At 35.6% G+C, this 14,893-nt stretch overlaps 1 long non-coding RNA gene across 2 annotated transcripts; it reads right to left on the bottom strand.

Annotated features, from left to right (window-relative positions):
* Nucleotides 1-3,508: 3,508 nt before the first annotated feature.
* On the bottom strand, nucleotides 3,509-14,404 carry LOC149831262 (uncharacterized). Of its 2 annotated transcripts, none has more exons than XR_016433002.1 (4): nucleotides 14,323-14,404; nucleotides 14,178-14,224; nucleotides 3,860-3,974; nucleotides 3,509-3,765 (listed from the first exon to the last, which is right to left on the bottom strand). It is a non-coding gene; the product is annotated as an uncharacterized LOC149831262 (long non-coding RNA). The 2 variants fall into 2 exon arrangements; XR_016433001.1 differs by having other exon boundaries at nucleotides 14,178-14,232; nucleotides 14,323-14,400.
* Between the last annotated feature and the right edge of the window lie 489 nt (nucleotides 14,405-14,893).

A 14,893-nucleotide genomic window follows, 5' to 3' on the forward strand; every position in this document is an offset into this window, starting at 1 on the left:
AATATGCCAATCAAGGACTCAGCTTTTATCAAATAATGTTTAACAAGAGACCCTTGGGAGTGAGTAATAGATTCTTTCAATTGTGCTCTTTGAGTTTCTTTTTGGTCATTACAAACTAACAAAAGCTTCTCTCAAAAGAAAAATATGCCAACCAAGCCCTCAGAGCTTTTTTATACATTGGAGGAAATACTCCTCGATCTAACTATCGACAAATTGCAGACAAACATACTGTCCATTGCAACCAGCAAAAAATGAATAACTCTCATGAAACTTGTTCGCAATATGCCTAAATGCATCAAACAAAAGATATGGGGTTTAGAAAATCTACAAATCAACATAAATTTCAATGCCAACATGAAACTGCCTTCAGCATTATTTGCCCAGAGTGTTTTAAGAGGGATACAATTATCATCTTTTGGAAATGATTCAATATACTTTGGTTGGCAAACCAGAGAGCTGTTATGGGACTGACAAAGTTTGACTAGTTGACTGGGGTGATGGTAGAAATAGTGCTTATTAAACTTATATCTAACAGAGAAATGTTAACTTAAAAAAAACATGGAACACTGGATCAAATATAAAAGGGAACAAGAAAAAGGAGAGGATGAAAATCGAAAATTTTAGATGAAAATGCTTTACACCAAATTGCCTTAAAAATGACTTATGTTGATCAATTTTCCACAGTGAAAATCCTCCAAAAATGATTCATGTAATGTATGATGGACGCCACAATAGGGGGCAAAATATAGAAAAGAAGGAAACGTATAAGCATATGCTAAGAAGAATTCTTGGATCATTCAAATGACCTAAAAGAAGACAATAAAACAGAGCTGATGAAGTGGGTGATAGCCATTGATGTTTCATAATTGTAATTATCAATCCCCTTCAGATGTGTGAATGGAGAGCAATCCAAGTAAAACTCCTTGAGTTTAATAAGTTATTTTTAGGATATGAATTAGGGTTCAATGACAGGTGTAATTCCGAAAAAGAACAGATGTTCATCAATCTGTGTGAAAACAAGCTGAAAGTGAATTACATGATTAAAAAAAAACCTTCCATCTCATTTTACAGTTTGAAACAAGCAATAGCTATTTCAACTGGTAATAAGAAGCCATGGAGAAATCTGGAGACTCCATTTTGTAAATACGATATCACCTTATATACTAGTTGTATTGGAAAGCATCATAAAGATGGCCGGACCCAGTATTCACAGCCATACCTGTGTGATATGCAGCACAATGAATGATTTCCATGAGTAAGATATTGATGCAATGATTGTTAAAATATGAATGTTTAAATATGTATTTATATATATTTATATTCTTAAATATAAAAATATATATATATAATACCCAACAGGGGCATTTTGGTCATTTCACATTATGTAACTAGGTTAGGATAGGTGTGGCAATCGGGTCAGGTTGGCGGGTCAGAATACCTCAACCCGAACACGACCCATTTATTAAACGGGTAGGATGTGGCAAACACGAACACAACCCATTTATTAAACGGGTAACCCAACACGACATGGTTAACCCGTTTAATAAATGAGTCGGGTCGACACGGGGACCCGTTTATTAAACGGGTCGACCCGATAACATAGACACGATAACCGACCCGAGTAACCCGAATAACCTGTCTAATCATACTGGCCTTCAGACTGATGAGTTAAACTAAAATTGCCAATTGATGAAGCAGAATGACATGTACGTTTCCTTTTTTCAAAACCTCGTACCAATAACCGAGAAGATCTAGGCAATTTTGTGCAGGAAATGGAGTAACAAGAAACAAGCTGATGAGTAATTAAGGACCATGCAAAGCAAGAGTTTTATCATTTATGATGGTTGAGAAATCGACATCCACGCACAATAAGCACACAATCAGATGGGAGATGTTACATGTAGATATAGACAGCAAAAGAGAAGCTCATGAGCACTGCATCCCTCCAATCCCCTTGTTGTTTTGGGGACATGCATCTCTGCAAAGCAATCCCCATATTCTCAATTGAACTCACTGCAAGCCTTAGCATGGAGGATGGTGATCTACCTTCTTTCTTCCCTTTCCTCTCTCTTCAGAACGATGATGAGTAGGGCGAGTCAGTGCCTTTCTGGTGATGACAATGGAGAGAACTGGGAACCCTAAGGTTGGTCTTGGCCCTCATGGATTTTAAGGTCAGAGAAATCCTCATTGGTCTGGCCAAGGCAGCCATGGTTTACAGCCAGCCTTGAGAGAGAACCTGAAATGCTGGCCTTGAGAGAGAACCTGAAAATGTGTATATGTAGAGAAGATTTGAACCTGACGCAGAAGTCAATGAAGATATTTTCATCATCTGTAGATGAAACGTACTAAAACATCTTTTGGCAGTCTTTTGTCCTTGTTTGCTGGAAAAAAAACCTTGCCTGTTCTAAATGCATCAATGACCAACATTTTAAGAAAAGGATTGTCTACACAGGCAACAAAAACCCGATCCTCATATTACAAAAGAACAATTGAAATAACCAAAATAATAAAAGTATACACATGAATGACACGAATGATTCACTAGATGCCTTACTAAATTTCAAAACAAAAACATTAAAAACCAAACTAGATGCAATGCCTTCAACATATTACATTATCCATGATAATTGTAAAAATCAGCTACATAAACAATTTAAAACCCATAAAAACTAAGAACCAAATTCAAAGTTAGTGTGCATAAATATAACTGCTCACAATCAGTAAAAATTGCAATCCAACATTAGCTGAAAACGCAACTAATCAGCAACAAAGGTTAGGAAACCTAAGGCACCAATAAACAACAAACTTATTCCAGATGCATGGAGGCGAAAAATGCAATTGATCAAAATGATTTGTTACACTATTGAAAAGAAAAAAACACTCACTATTAGCCAGAACTATATCTTTTAATTGTGTGTTCATCATATACAATAACTCGATACATGCACAAAAATGCATTTTGAATAGCAAAAAGTTTGATAACTGAGAATTAGAAAAAAGGAAAAACACACACCTCATTAACTGCAAGTGTTTGCCCATTACTCTTCACTTTCTTCAGCTTCCTCAAGCCTAACCAAAATGCAGTCTCCAAACCAATTAACGAAACAAATAAAAATAAGAAAACAGAAAAGACTAAGGGAATATTCCCTCAAAAAGCCCACTGAATCTCCCAGCATTGCATATTCTCTCAACATTAGCTCACCGCCAGAAGCATATTCCATTACTATGGCTCACTGAATTGGTGTAAGCAGCACCTGGAACAGTCAAGTTGGTATTCCACTAAGAATACCAAGCTACCAACGGAGGGATAAAATACAGGACTAAAAATCAATCATCCATGTGCATTAATTGATGCCACTGGACCAAGCAAGGCACATCCTTACTCAACATAAACACAATGTGCATGGGTAATTACATGGATAGATATAAAACCTACGGTCCCGAATAACACAATTAGAAACACAAAAAAAATACATATTATACTTTTTTTCTGCAAATCTCAATATGAAATTGTACTACCAACATTAACATAAAACTTCAACATAAAGTCATAAACATAAAGACAACATCAACATAATTGTCTTACAAATTACAACCATACTACAAACATATCCACCAAGTTGTCTTACAATCATCAAGATAAACATAAATAATTAAACTTCTACATCACAATAACATTTAAACAATAATCATCAGATACATTGTGTCAACAATCAACATTAACATCAAATCATCAATTGTTTCAATCCTCCAAAGATCATGACCCTACACAAAAAAATTAAAAGAGTAAGTTAAATTATTAAGATACAACATATGAAACAAAAAAACATAAGTATCAAGATTTTTACAAGTAACTTACAAAATATTGGTATTTTAATTTGAGCATTCAAGAGATTCTACAACTTCACTCGCGGTCACAGTTGGGTTCAAATCAATAATATCCTCCGTCAGCTCCTCCAATAATACTAAATTTTCTGTTATACCATAAAATAGTTAGTTACATCATAAAATAGTTAGTAACATAGAACTCACTAATCAAACTCCACAAATTATTCGATACTTTGTATAAGAAAAAAAACATAAGATTATGGATTACCATTAGCATGAAACAACCAATCTCGAGTGCAAATTAACGCTTCTACCGTATCAGGTTTCAAAGAGCTTCTATATTGATCATATACTCTACCACCAATGCTAAAAGCAGATTCTGAAGCAACTGTGGAGATAGGAATACTCAATACATCACACGCCATGAGAGCAAGATCTGGATATCGAAATTTATTTGTTCTCCAATAATCAAGAACATTCAATTTAGAATTCCAATCAATTCGAGGCTCTTCTAGATATAATTCTAATTGTGACTTTTGTGCTTTATTCGCACTCCCAGAGTTCTCAAATAAAGTAAACTCCTACACAAAAAAGAAATCTTATTAAAAAAACATTGACAAATATAGTAATGAAAATATATGTATTAGAAGTAATTACCATAAAAAGTGAGTTATCATTTGAACCACGTTCTAAACCTTTATCCAGAGGAATTGAAGATTTGACATTTGAAGCTTTAGGACTGTTCTGCATATAAATATCAAAAAGAGCAAATATCTTCTCACGAACTTGTATCGCCTCACAAGGAACTCCTGCTTTATTATATAAGAATTCCACAAACTGTAGCTTGTATTGTGGATCCAAAACAGTGGCCATAGCTAAGATCAGACTGTGATGTTTCCAATACTTCTCAAATTTAAGATTCATCTGTGTTGCCATGCATTTAATAAACCTATCCGAGCTTCGCATACCCTTGACTATGCTTAAGTGGATTAGAAACACTTCTTGAAAATATAAATTTGATGTAGAACATGTAGATCCAGAAAATAAGCATGTCACACGATAAAACAACTTCAAGAAGTCACAAATCTTTTCAACTTTGTCTCATTCTTCTATCGACGGACAATGCTTGTAATTTGAATCATTCAACTGTAAATGAAGAAATGCATGACGATATATAATAGCACCTTCAAGCATTAAATAAGTTGAATTCCATCTTGTAGGGACATCTTGTCTCAATCCTTTACTATTATTCAAAGAAACTTGCCTAACACACTCCAAAAACTTTTGTTTTCTACCTTGTGACCCTTTCACATATTTTATGCTCTCTCGGACTTTTTTAACAGAATCATCCATCTCTTTCAGCCCTTCTTGAACTATCAAATTCAGGATATGAGCACAACAACGAATATGGAAGAATTCACCATCACATAATAATACATCCTTCAATGTAAGCTGACTCTTCAACAACTCAACAGATACATCATTTGCAGAAGCATTGTCCAGTGTAATCGAAAATATTTTTTTCTCTATACCCCATTCAGTCAACAATGTATAAATTTTCTCAAATATAACTATTCCAGTGTGTGGAGTTGGAATTGCAGAAAAATTTAGAATTTTCTTTTGCAATACTGAATTTTCATCAACAAAGTCTGCAGTGAGACATATATACCCATCAGTAGTTATAGATGTCCACAAATCAGATGTTAAACATATCCTTCCTGGAATAGATTGCAACAAATCTTTGAGTTTGTGTTTCTCTTTTTTATACATCTTTAAAACATCTGCCTTAGTTGTGTTTCTGCTAATGTGTTTGGCCTCATCACATACATAGGTAATCAATGAACGAAATCCATCATAATCAACAAATTGAAAAGGCAATTCATGCTTAAGAATCATTGTTGTTACCAATTCTCGATACTTTTGTTGATCGAACTTAGAAACTTGTAAAGACATAGTTCCCTCTGATTTTGCAAGGAATAATTGACCTATGTCTTTAGTTTTCAATTTTGGACATGCAAGCATATGACGCTTTAAATTTTTGGTCACATTCTTGCTATCTGCTAGGTAGGGTTTGTTACATAATTTACATACAACTCTCTTTATCCCATCTTCTCTAATTGGAAGTTGCTTAAATACTTCCAAAACATTAGAGGTTAGTTTTCTTTTCCGTCTAATACTAGAACTCTCTTCACTTAATACTGTAGATGGCGTAACACGAACATCCTCAGAAATAATTTCTTCTGGACCTTCAGCAGATATATCCACAACGTTGTCCATTACTAATTGAAAGTAATATTTAATACTACCTGAATAGAGTAAAAGAACATAGGGAAAAAATAATAGTTGTCAGTCAAAGGTATCATACATATGATCATACATAATAAATGTGTGATCAAGACCATAAAGCTTAAGTTGCTTAATCACCACACTACAATAATCAATTAGTCGAATAGCAACAAAATTGATAAAATATTATAGGTCACTAATCTCATCTGCATGCAAAATATTTTAAGTAAAATACAAAGACTAAATCAAATACTCGAATAGCAAAAAAATTTCCTAGAGGAATATGAATCCTCAAGGTCAATCAAATCTTAATACAATTCTGCAACAATGAATTGAACTATTTCAAAATATGTTCTCTAATGTTCTAATTCAAAACTATAGGAAGTCCACCAGTAGCAGAGATTGAGTAATCTCCAATACATCTAACTTCTTCCCATTCAGATCCAGACATACTTTCTAGATGAGGATCTGGTCCCAATAACAATATAAATTCACTCCTAAACACAAAAACAAAACCAAACTATGCCCCTAACCCAATTTAGTCTATGATCTGAATGTCGATGACCTTAAGTACGCCAAGATAGAGATTCAGATTGACCAAATCCAATCTAGGTATTGAACACTTGTGGACTTGACTCAGTTGCAGTTTTGTAACACCAAGCTCATCAGTCCTACTGGTTGGGTTATCTCAAGTTTCACACATATCCAACCCAGTGGACCAACGAACATGGATACTCGTGTGGAACCCGCAACAGGTCCCCAGCTCTACAAGCCGAATGCAAAGGACTATCACCCCTCTTTATTGATAATTCTCTTTTGCCCTTCTTGTCAGGGAAACTAAGCTGCCTTGCATTTGACAATTCTTTGGTGAGCTTCCTTTCAATGAAACTAGGCTGCCTTGTATTTGGTAATTCTCTGGTGATCTTCCTTTCATGGAAACTAAGCTGCCTTGCAGTTAATAATTCTCTAGTGCTCTTTCTTTCATGAAAACTAAGCAGCCTTGAGGTTGATACCATAGAACCAGATGGGGAAAAGGAACTATGGAAAAGGGAAACCTTTCGGGGGCTTCTATAATATATCCCAGTTTCAAAGGATCATAGAAACTAGAGACCCAGAATAAGAAGAAAGAAAAACTCTGACCCAAAAGATAATCTCTTTAAAAACACCCAATTTCTAGTTCGTCTTTTACAATCAAAACCCATGTGCCATGTTTATCAAATTTTAAGAGGCCTAATTCCTCTCTTTGGCATAAAAAAACAAAAAAGAAACAAAAACAGGAAAAAAATGGGTGTCCCAACAACAGGATAAGGAAAAAGACTGCTCCCTTGAAGAGCCTTCAAAATACAATTATGCTCCTTCTCAGTAATAAAAGCCCTAGTTTAACAATCAACACCCTTACACGCATTCAGAAAGCCACCATGGTTTCTCAACAAACCAATCAACCTGTCCCTATTATCTTTACCAATCATGGCAGCTCAAAGACTGAAATCAAAACCAGGGATAAAACCAAACAAGAAAAAGAAAATACTTGTTTTTCTATCATTTTTTCTTTTTTCTGAATAAAGATTTTAAAAGATCCTGAACCCCAGAAGCCCCCAGAAGAAAGCAACCCACAAACTAAATCCTGAGCCAGAGAACTCCTCGCTTCCTCTTAGGATGGGAAAACCAACATTTTTTACTTGCAATCTTTTGGGTCTCTAAAAGCCAACAGAAGAGCTTTTACAAGTTGGGTAATAAGAATTTCTTGGGAATATAAAACAAGGTTTTGACAGCCGTTTGGGGGGACAATGAGAGTTTTTCATAAGCTTTGAGGAATGCAAGGCACCCATGAAAAAACCAAAATGTAGGCAGAGAGGGGATGCATGCTGCCACCAGTCGTGCCTCAGACCCTTGGTGATCCTGGTGGCCTATTATGGAGAAAAATAAAAAGACCCAAGCATTACCGTCACAAGAATTCAACCAACACTAGAGAGAGAGCAGTAATATAGCAGTGTGACAGTGTTGCCAAACGATGGGAATGGGAAGACCTTTAAAAAAAGTGAATAACAAACCACAACAAATCAAGACAGACAGTAGTAATATACCTATTACTTATTCTAGCCCCTCCTTCAAGATCAAAAAAATGAGGTGCCTTCAGCGGGAGAGACGAAACGTTGGACTTGCTTTGCTTGGGTGCCATTGTCAAACCAAGAGGAGGAACAAGACGGAGGAGAGAAGAGGGTGGTGGTGTGCGCCTGTGCAGTGATGGCAACGAGGTGGAGAGGAGAGATCTCGGGCTCTCGGCTGCGGATGGGTAGGAAGGAAGGACTGAAAGTCTGGAATACCTAACTTTACACTTTAGGGTTAGATAAGTATCATAAGTTAATATATATAAACAGGTTGCGGGTTCGTGTAAACGGGTTGACCCGCCCGCCTAACCCGTTTATTAAACGGGTCAAACGGGTTGGCATACCCCTAACACGAACACGAACACGACCCGTTTAATAAACGGGTTAGGCGGGTCAACTCGTTTACGACACGAACCCGCTTAAGCCAAACCCTAACCCGGCTAAGAAGCGGGTTGGCGGGTCGGGTCAGATTTTGCCACCCCTAGGTTAGGAATAGGTTAGTTAGGTAGTTTTTTGTTTTTTATTAAATGTATTTTTTATATAATATAAGGGGCTCTATGGGAGCTCCCAAGGCTCCCTCTCTTGTGTATAAATAGGGACATATTGTCCCCATTTATTCTTATGCTTCTTACTAAGCATTTTATCAATAAAGTATATTTTTTTACATTATGTTGCAAGCCCTAGTTGGCTTATTGTGTTATCCTTAAGTGGATTTGTGGCTGCGCACATTGTATTGTGTGTTTGTATGCCCTTAGTTGGATTGTATTTGTTTTTCGCTCATTTCATTACATGGTATCAGAGTTATAGGGCTCTCAATCTTGAGGAAAGTGTTTGTGTTCATGAAGAAGCATCCAAAAGTGTTTGTGAGATCGTGGTACTTGCAAGTGGTCATAGTGTTCTACATTTCTCTTGTTCTCTTTCCTTATCATTCAAATGGGGCATAAACAAAAGATTGATCTTTCTTTCAAATTCAATGGTACCAACTACATGATGTGAGCCTCTACTGTGGAGAACAACCTCAAAAGAAAGAAGCTTTGGGGATATGTGATGGGCACGATTCCTGAAACTCAACTCAAATTCACCAAACTTGAAGGAAGTCAAGAGAAGGCTCTTGAAGGAGATGTTCGATCCAAAGCCATTGAAGATCATCAATCAAGAATAGAAGATTGGGAGAGTAATCATGCTAAGATCCTTCCATGATTCATGAATAATGTAATAATGAAAATTTGTGTTAATATTGCCAAATTTAGAAAGGCAAATCAAGCTTGGTTGTTTATAAAAGACATGTACACTAGAAAAGATCTTGCAAGACAAAATTACTTGCAATAAAAAATTAGAACCAAGCAAGGGGACATGAGTGTCTGTGATTTCTTTAGTGCATTATCTCCTCTTTGAGATGAATTGACACTATTAGAGCCTAAGTGGGTGGCCATCAAAGACATGAAACTTAGGCGGGAACAAATGGAAAATGAATATTTTTTTTCAATTTTTGTATGGATTACGTTCGAAGCTTCAACAAGTAAAATCTTCTCTTCTTCATAAGACATCTTCACTTCCCTTAGAAGATGTCGTTGCCGAAGTATGCCAAGAAGAAATTTGTTTTGGCATGGCTAAAAGAGAAGATGAAATAATGATCATATCTAGGCCCGAAAACAATGTTAGAGCATATAGACCTCCACAATTTGGAAGGCAAAATGGCTCATGGAACAACAACAATGGAGGATCAAAAAAACCTATTTGTCATTTTTGCAATGAGTCGGGTCACATTAGATTTCTTTGTCCAAAGCTTAGAAACTAGGTGGCTTCCGTAGAAGTATCCACACCAAAGAAAGAGGAAGAAGGCAAAAGTGGAGGAGAGCTAAAGGACACATTTTGTTGATTAACTATTGCACTTTAACGAATACTCAAATCTTCATCCTCTACATCGGGTGTCGTCATAGACTCCTCTTCATATTCCAGTGAGGGCTCATGGATTCTTCACTCAGGAGCTTTCTTTCATATGACTCCACATGAGATTACTTTATCCGACATATGCACTAACCCAAATTTTTATTGTGTTTCCACGGCCAATGGAATACCTTTAAAAATTAAAAGTATTGAAAATTTAGATTCTCAAAAAAAAATTGTTCCAAAAATTAGGATTGTTCCTAAGTTGAATTTAACTTTTTTTTTCTCAAATTACCGACCATAGATGTGAAATCTCTTTTTCATCTAAAAGTTGCTTTGTGTAGGATCTCCGATCCGGAAAACGGATTGGGCAAGGGCATAGGATTTTTTGTTGTAAATGTTTTGTAGTCCTATAAAAAAGAGATAAATTATCCCCAAGCTTATTGAATGTGTCTTCATTGGATATAAAAAAAATCAAAAGGGATATAGATGTTTTGATTTTAAGAACAACAAACTTTATGTTTCTAAAGATGTGACTTTCTTAGAAAATGAGAATGGCTTTAATCAAAGAAATGAAAAAGAGGAAGTAGACTATAATTTTTTATTTGATCTCGCTCCAAGGAATGATAATGAGACTTTAAATAATGATAATGTTGATGATAATTATCCTAATGATGAGAGTATAGAACCTTGTGATCATCATACTATAGATAGTGATATTGATATAGTAGATGAGAGATCTAGTGAAGGCATACGTGTTTAAATCAACGTAAGAAAAATAATCATCAAAATGCTTTAAAAAAGTATTCTTCTCTCGCCATCCAATACACCTAATAGGTTTATGTCTTATGACTCCTTGTCTCCACACTATAGAGCATGCCTAATAGCATTACCTTCTTATCATAAACCATCTAATTATAATGAAGCCAAAAAAACTTCTTTCATTGGAATGAAGCTATGAAGGTGGAATTAAATGCCCTTAAGAAAGCCAAAACATAGGAAATAACTACTTTACCGTTAAGAAATAAAACCACAAGTTGAAGATGAGTGTTCAAAGTTAAAAACAAGAATGATGAAAGTCTAGAAAGATATAAAGGAAGGGTAGTTGCCAAAGGTTATTCTCAAGAATACGAATATGACTATGAAGAAATTTTTTCCCCTTAGCTAGGATGACTATTGTTAGAACCCTAATAGTCGTAGCTTCCATACAAAAATAGCTTATCTATCAACTAGATATCTAAAATGCATTTCTTAATAGAGAATTAAATAAAGTTTATATGGACCCCTTATTAGGTTTTAGTATTGACAAAGAAGAAATTTTTAAATTAAGAAAAGCGTTATACGTTCTCAAACATGCCCAAAAAGCCTGCTATGATAGATTTAGTAGTGTCATGATTCATTTGGGATTTCATTATTGTTATACTGACAATGCTCTTTTTGTTAAAAGTAAGTATCAATATTGTTGTTCTTGTGCTATACGTGGATGACATGATAATAACAGGGAATGATGAACAAGGAGTTAATGAAATTAAAAATGATTTAAAAGAAAATCATGATATGTCTGTTTTGGGATTTTTAGGATATTTTTTAGGTATTGAAGTTGCCTACTCTCCCAGGGGCTATATTCTTTTTTAGATGAAGTTTTCTGCTTATATTTGTGCTAAGTCTGGTATTACAGATGACAAGAAAGTGGATCTAACGCCCCAAAATTTCAAACTTGTAAACCTTTTTAAAATACTTAGAAAACCTTTCATTTTTCAAAGTTTTTATCAGCGAAAATGATTTTTGAAAAACAAAACAAGTTGACAACTTTAGGCACGTTAGTATAAAAATCCATCATCAAAACCATCATTATCAAAAACATTTTTATCAAGACAATTAGTGAGTCAAATATTCATTAATGATAAACTTTCAGCTGAACAAAATTTAAGATTTCCCCTTATACAAAACTCAAAACCAAAATAGGTAACCAGGGCTTAAAACTGCAAGCAGGAGAGTGAGATCTCAGGCCATCTCGCATCTTGCCATCGGCTGTCTGGTAGACCTACTTGTCACCTGCGCCCATAAAATGGGTCAGTTTCACGAAAAATTGGTAGGTACGCAAGCAAGACAATAAGGAACCAAAATTAAAGCAAAACATTATACTAGCATGATAAGCAATTTTAAACAGTAATTCAAGCTATAATAACATGAGCAGTTAACTGTGCAGAAAATAATCTATTTCTAGCATGTACAATTGATTCCACAAGCAGAGAACAGTTAGCTGAAGCAATTAACTGACACAGGATATAATCATATATAATACACAGTTCATCCATCTCAAACATGCACGTTCAAACAAATATTGTGAACAGGATATTAATTGTTTCGATATTAGCTGGCATGTGGGTACGCACAGACGCAAAATGTAGAAACAGCCGAGACAGATCAGAAGGTTTATTATGTTATGTATTTTGTGATACCCCGGATTGCTAGCTGAGTCTGCTCCTAAGAGGACGGTCAGTGACCAAGAGAGGATTTCCCAAAGACATTCGTGGCCACGGATACATCCTACTTCTGCAGAAGTCCCTGAGAACTACCACCTAGGATAATTTTCAGTAGTCCCTTTCCGCTAAATTCGATGACTGGGGAAGCCGAGTCATTTGCTCGTGGGGTAGTTGTTAACAACTTGTCCATTGAAGTTTTTATACCATCCATTCTCTTTCTTGATAAACCGCAAGAGGCGAATGGGCGCGATAGGGGTTACTTAACTGCCGCCTCATTCTACATAATCTGGTCTTTACAAATACCTGAATGATAATAAACTTAAGTATGTGGCCCCCATAGTCACATATATCGTTCAAGGTAATTTCTCAGCGAGGGTTTCTCTCGAAGAGATTTTCAAAAGGTCATTTTTCTCGAAAAAACCTTGAGAATTTAAAAAATTGAAAAATAATAATAATAATAAAGATAAGAAAATAATAATATTTCATTTTTTCTTGAAAAAAATATAAAGAATCAAGTTTTAAAATATAAAAGAAACAAAAAAATAGATGATGCAAACTTAAAATATAAACAAAATGACTTTTTCCAACAATACCACTCGCTTTAATATTGTGCTATTTTGAAAATATCATGATATATTTTCGATAATATTGGATGGCCTTAAATCACCGATATTATCATGATATTTTAAAAATATTGGTGACATTGCTGGCTCCTAATATGTCAAAACATTATGGCATCGAGATTTAGAATCCACAGCTGCCATAAATCTGATAAAGACATCCCAACATTGCTAACTTATGATTGTAGAAAGCAGTGCTGATTTAATGGTAAAAGAGATGACTTTCAGTTTCCACTTTCACTTTGACCCAATTTGATAATATCATGAAAAGGGCATCGTAGAAGCAACTGGCAGGAAAATTATAGCCACGAAATTATGTTGTGGTTGAGTCACAACGTTCTCTCTTTTTCCTTTTTGCACTCCAATTTGCCATGTTGGAGATTGAATTTCAAGCTGAACGAGCAAAGAGGCAAATATGCTGCAATGTTGGCTGATATCATATACATTTTCTCTGATAGGAAAATGTTGAAATTTATGGTTGAGACCTAGAATACCAAATACATATTTTAACTAATGTTTAGTAGGCTCTTCAATCTTCATAAATAGTAGCCAACATCAATAATCACAAACTAGAAAAAAGGAATAAAGACACCGAATATTCCCAATAATGTAACGAAGTAACATTTTTATGATGGAAACATGAGCCTCATTTATATGATCACCAAAAGAAAAATCAGCAAAGAAACTACTCGAATCACCCACTATCAAGTCAACACTAAAATTCAAAACAAATAAGAAGCACATCTTCAACTTCCATCCCGAGTTCAATTACAATAAGTACTTCACAAAACCAGACACTATTAAATAGAAACAAGACTAAAAACAAAACCCAGCAACCCCATCACACAATCAAGAGGAGAAACAACAAATTTCCGCAACACCCACCAAGAGAACAAACAAAATCTTCGACACCACCAAATAAAAAACGAAGAATATGAGGGTAAAAAGTTGAAAATTAGTACCCGGCAGACATTTTAATGGCTGAAGGATGGCCTCTGAGCGTCTCTTCCTGCAATACTAATTGAAAAAACTCAGAAAAAACGCCAAAAAAATAGCAGAAAAAGAGAACCAAGATAATTATTCGACGGGAAGAGTGAGAAGAAAAACCTGCGAACTCTTGAGGAAGAAGCGCGAACGGTAGAGAGAGACAACGCAACGATTACGGTGCTCTCTTAATACATAGAGGAGACTTGGGGTTTTAGGGTTTCTAAGAGCCAAGTGGGTGTTCGTTAGGAAACCGGTTCGGTTAAATGGATCCATGGTAATGTAAACGGGTCGGATATGGATCTGGTTAAGCTTGAACATACAACGGATCCAAAATTTGAGGGTCCACACTTGTACGTGGATCCAACTCGGATCTTGCAGTATACTTTTGTGCCCGGTTACGACTTGAAGCTTTACTTTGATTTTTTTTATAATCCAAGGAAAACCCTCTCCATCACCGACCGCACATTGGTTGGCCTGCAGTCAGTAAAACCCTTGAGGTCCCTCCCTTTCACCAGGGAATACACCCAGCTTACATTGAACAGATCGGATATGGATCTGGTTAAACTTAAACAGAAAACGGATCCAAATGTGGAGGGTCCACACTTGTATATGGACCCAACTCGGTGGACCTGGTTGCTACTTGAAGCTTTACTTTGTTTTTTTTCTGGATAATCCAAGGGAAACCCTCCCC

Source organism: Nuphar pumila, chromosome 7, assembly GCF_984573655.1.
Source record: "Nuphar pumila chromosome 7, dmNupPumi1.hap1.1, whole genome shotgun sequence".
NCBI lineage: Eukaryota > Viridiplantae > Streptophyta > Magnoliopsida > Nymphaeales > Nymphaeaceae > Nuphar > Nuphar pumila.